The sequence below is a fragment of the Choloepus didactylus genome, chromosome 3, assembly GCF_015220235.1.
Source record: "Choloepus didactylus isolate mChoDid1 chromosome 3, mChoDid1.pri, whole genome shotgun sequence".
NCBI lineage: Eukaryota > Metazoa > Chordata > Mammalia > Pilosa > Megalonychidae > Choloepus > Choloepus didactylus.
Window position 1 is genome coordinate 81354679 of NC_051309.1, and position 5576 is coordinate 81360254.

A 5576-nucleotide genomic window follows, 5' to 3' on the forward strand; every position below is an offset into this window, starting at 1 on the left:
GGGCTGAGGAACGTCTCTCAGCGCGCGCCCCCTGGGGAAGGGCCGGTAGTCAGACCTTTGTCTCGACTGATGAGCCTCAGCAAACGCTGAGGATAAAAATCTCGCTGGGGCCTCCAAATGTTACGGTGCCCAGGAGTTAAAGTACGAGACAGCCAAACAGAATTTAAAGAGCCTTTTTATTAGCCAGCCGGCGGCTGCCGTCTCTCACTCCACACAGGGAGTTTAGCAAGCAGCAGCAGTGACCTGTGTGCGCTGGTGCCTTATATAGACAGAAACCGTATCTTAGAAATGCAAGCAAGCAAGCTATTCTAACAGAAGCAGAGTTGGCAGTTAGCTCTTGATCACAAAAAACAATTTTACAAAGAGTTTCACCTGGAGCTGGAGCAGCTATTGATTATTAAAGGGTTATAAAAAATTTCAGTTGGACCTGGAGCAGTTATTGTTCAGAGGGTTACGCTTGGCTGATGCGTGCAACCGCAGCTTTGCCTCCCCTAAACGGTAAAGTTTTGCTTCCTTTAACTGGTACAGGCCCAGTCTCACTCCCCCCTCCTCATGGCCTAATGCCGTTTACACAACACTGTTGCTTTGCAGATGTTTTGGGATTAAGGGAAAAGGGACCCCACTTCAGTTATTCTTATGCATTATATAAATATTCCTTTTTAGTTTCTAGTGTATTAGAATAGCTAGAAGGAAAAACCTGATTCTGTTGAGCAGTAATCCAGTAGACTTGATTCATGATGATTATTGTATAACTATATAGCTTTTATCGTGTGACCGTGTGATAGTGAAAACCTGGTGACTGTAACTCCCTTTATCCAGTGTATGGGCAAATGAGTAACAAAATAATGACAAAAATATATAAATAATAGGAGAGATAAGGGGTATGGGATGGTTTGGGTGCTCTTTTTTATTTCTTTTTTAAATATTGTTTTTCTTTATTTTGCAGTAATGAAAATGTTTGAAAACCGATTGTGGTGATGAATGCAAACTACATTTTGTGTTTTTTGTGTTAAGATTCATGGAAAAGAAATTTTATTTCTTTATGGTCAAAGTTGGGTAAGATTTGATGGGTTTATCTTAGTATTAAATAGCATACTGCTGCAAAACTAGAATTTGATTTTCCCTCTGTTAAAATGACAATTTTCTTTAGTTAGTAGTCTGTTTTTAGTAAGAGGTTGTAAAGGTTTTTAAAAGGCAGAGAGTCTGTGTTTAATCAAAATAACCTCTTGTACTTTATGTTGGCTTTATCATGTCCTTGATTGTTTAAAAAAAGTCTTCTTCCGTGTTACTGCAAAGGAGAGGCCAAACTTGCATATAATTGTGCCTAAGAGTCTCCCCCTGAGTACCTCTTTGTTGCTCAGATGTGGCCCTCTCTCTCTCTAACTGAGCCACCTCGGCAGGTGAACTCACTGCCCTCCCCGCTATGTGGGACCTGACTCCCAGGGGTGTAAATCTCCCTCGCAATGCAGGATATGACTCCCAGGGATGAATCTGGACTCAGCATCGTGGGATTGAGAATATCTTCTTGACCAAAAGAGGGATGCAAAATGAGATGAAATAGTTTCAGTGTCTGAGAGATTTCAAATGGAGTCAAGAGGTCACTCTGGTGGACATTCTTATGCACTATATAGATAACAGCTCTTAGGTTTTAATGTATTGGAATAGCTAGAAATAAATACCTGAAACTACCAAATTCCAACCCAGTAGTCTGGACTCCTGAAGACAATTATATAATAATGTAGATTACAAGGGGTGACAGTGTGATTGTGAAAACCTTGTGGATCATACTCCCTTTATCTAGTGTAGGGATGGATGTGTAGAAAAATGGGGATAAGAACTAAATGACAAATAGGGTGGGATGGGGGGATGGTTTGGGTGTTCTTTTTTTACTTTTATTTTTTATTCTTATTCTGATTCTTTCTGATGTAAGGAAAATGTTCAGAAATAGATTGTGCTGTTGAATACATAACTATATGATCGTACTGTGAACAGTTCATTGTATACCATGGATGATTGTATGGTATGTGAATATATTTCAATAAAACTGAATTTAAAAAAAGAGAGAGATAAGACACAAATATACAAAATAAAAAAAAAGTCTTCTCACTTTTCTGAAAAAAAAAAAAACTTTTTTTAACCATCATATTATCTCCTATATTTACTTTAAAAATCCTTTTATTGCCATTTTGATAGACGAAGAGAGCCAAGTATTGTTTCACATTGACCCATGATCCTATTTAACCAAGTATTCAACCCTCCTGACAACTTTTGACATTTTGCCTTCTCATATCAAATACTAAATGATATCTTTTTTATTTCAAATTGCCTTTGGGATTTTCCAGAGGGCCCCTGGAAAACCACAAAAGAATCTACTCTTTCACCTTATAAAAAGAGAAGCACTGGAAATAGGTTTATTTGATATATTATATATTGCATAGTAAGTATTGTCAAATTAAAAGAGATTTTCTACCCTTCTATTAGTTGGATTTATATAAATAAAGTGTTATTAATATTACAGAAATTACATAAAGTTCCTAAAGATTTGTCAATGTCCTCACTGTCCATAAGATATCATGGTACTCATCTGTCTCATATTAGACAACAGTTTAATATTATCAATTATAATTTCAGTTATTCTTAAAAATATGTTGCCACAAAAACAATCAAATTTCCTTCTCTACTGCATGATTTTATAATAAATTCTCATTAGATCTTTCATTTTTATAAGACAATGTTCTAGTTTGCTAATGCTGCCAGAATGTAAAACACCAGAAATGGATTGGCTTTCATAAAACGGGGTTTATTTGGTGTGCTGGTTTGAATGTATTATGTCCCCCAGAAAAAGCCATATTCTTTGATGCAGTCTTGTGGGGCAGACATATTAGTGGGGATTAAGTTGGAATGGTTGGATTGGGTTGTTTGCAGGGAAATGCACCCCACCCAACTGTAGGTGATAACTCTAATGAGATATTCCCATGGAGGCATGGCCCCACCCATTCAGGGTGGGCCTTGATCAGTGGAGCCATATAAATGAGCTGACAAACAGAAGGAACTCAGTGCAGCTGTGAGTGACATTCTGAAAAGGAGCTACAGCCAAGAGGGACACTTTGAAGAACTCACAGGGGCTGAGAGTAGCTGCAGATGAGAGACAGTTTGAAGACGGCCGTTGAAAGCAGACTCTTGCTCCGGAGAAGCCAAGAGAGGAAAAACGCCCCAAGAGCAACTAAGAGTGACATTTTGCAGGAACTGAAGCCTATAGAGGAATGTCCTGGGAGAAAGCCATTTTGAAACCAGAACTACAGAGCAGACACCAGCCACATGCCTTCCCAGATAACAGAGGTTTTCCGGACACCATTGGCCATCCTCTAGTGAAGGTACCCAATTGCTGATGTGTTACCTTGGACACTTTATGGCCTTAAGACTGTAACTGTGTAACCAAATAAACCCCCTTTTATAAAAGCCAATCCATCTCTGGTGTTTTGCATTCTGGCAGCATTAGCAAACTAGAACATTTGGTTACACAGTTACAGTCTTAAGGCCATAAAGTGTCCAAGGTAAGTCATCAACAATCTTCACTGGAGGATGGCCAATGTCCAGAAATCCTCTGTTAGCTGGGAAGGCATGTGGCTGGCATCTGCTCTGTAGTTCTGGTTTCAAAATGGCTTTCTCCCAGGATGTTCCTCTCTAGGCTGTAGTTCCTCAAAAATATCACTCTTAGTTGCTCTTGGGGCATTTGTCCTCTCTTAGCTTCTCCGGAGCAAAAGTCTGTTTTCAAAGGCCATCTCCAAAATGTCTCTGTAAACTGCAGCTTCTCTCTCAGCTCCTATGCTTTCTTCAAAATGTCCCTCTTGGCTGTAACAAGCTTGCTCCTTCTGTCTGAGCTTATATAGTGCTCCAGTAATTTAATTCAGACCCACCCTTAATGAGCAGGGCAACACTTCATGGAAATTATCCAACCAAAGATCTTGTCCACAGCTGATTGAATCACATCTCCATGGAAACACCCAAAGGATTCAAAATCGAATCAACCCTAATATGACTTCCCACACAAGATTGCATCAAAGATAATGGTGTTTTGGGGAACATCATACATCGAAACCAGCACAGACAATAATCAATGAAATTAACCATAGCCATTCTTTTGCTTTTATGTTTTAAATCTTTTGTAATCACGGATAATTTTTTACTTTATTCTCCTATTTTCCTGAAAACACTTGCAATCAGCTGCAGGCCAGAGTGCTTTGTCTTTAAACAAAGAAGTACTGTCTCAGAGACTTGTAAAATGGACAGTAACAGGTACTCTAGGGCACCAGGCTTTTAATGACATTGCTTAAAGAACTTTAAGAACATTTCATGGGACTAACTCAGAATTTCCAAAAATCTAATAAGAAGCTAATGGATTCATGAAATTGCTAACACAAGATTAAATGGAACAAGAATTAATTATTTTGGACTAAATAAATTAATAAAAATGATTATAGATTTTGTTTGGAATACTGCTGCTGTTTTCATGTTTTATTTTCAAGATACAAAGAATCCCTTTCACTTTTCCCTTAAACTATCTATAACTCATTAAACATCTTTTTCTTCCTGCATGATCCCCTAGAATTCAGAAATTCTTATTGAATATTCTTATTTTTAAGAAAAAACATTAAATTCAACAACAAAATATCCTACTTGTTAAAAGGACATAGAGACTCTAGTTATATAACCAAAGCTTCAACTAAAATACCATAATTTAAAATGATGCTGGCTAAATCTTGAATCTTAGGGTGACTTGATTCTTAACCTATTTCTAATCTTATTGATCTTTTTTTTCCTATTATAATCACTATGGTATCTCTTATTAGTTGTTTCACCTCTAGGAAAATAGCTGCAGCTACTCCCCGGCCCCCTAACAAACACACACACAGCCATGCTAATGCACAAAACCCTTAATCGAAAGCTTGTACTTATAAAATTTATGACAAAGCTAAGCTTAACTATAACTAATGCATAAGAGGCACTCCCTGAGAACCTCTTTGTTACTCAAATGTGGCCAATCCTCAAGCAGATAAACCCACAACTTCCCCCCTACATGGGACATGACTCCCAGGGATGAGCCTCCATGGTACAGAGCGATTAATACCAAATGTTGATCAGCCGTATCAATAGCCTCAATACGGGACCCAGTTTGGATCACTACCTTAATCTATGCTCCCCAAATTGCAATTCTAAGACTGGAAATAAATGCTTTTGTTGCCTTGCAACTCAGCCTGCAATTCCTCCATGGACACTCTCTCCCATTCTCTCTCTCTCTTTCCCTCTTTCCCTCCCTCCCCCCCTCCTCTCCTGCTGCCTTCTTCCTGTCTTTCCTTCAACATTTTTTTTGTTGTTTTTGAAATGGTGGTTAGCAAAAGCGACATGGTCCAGTTTACAGTGAGTTTCAGTGGAAAGAAGATGAAACGCCTTTCTAACAGATTAAAACAAGGCCCCGATCCTTGTTTGCTCAGCCACGTCCACTTCCCCAGGCTGCAAGGAAGCAGCGGGGGTAGTTGCTGCGCGGTGAGCCAGCTGAGGCCGCGGTTTCCGAGCGA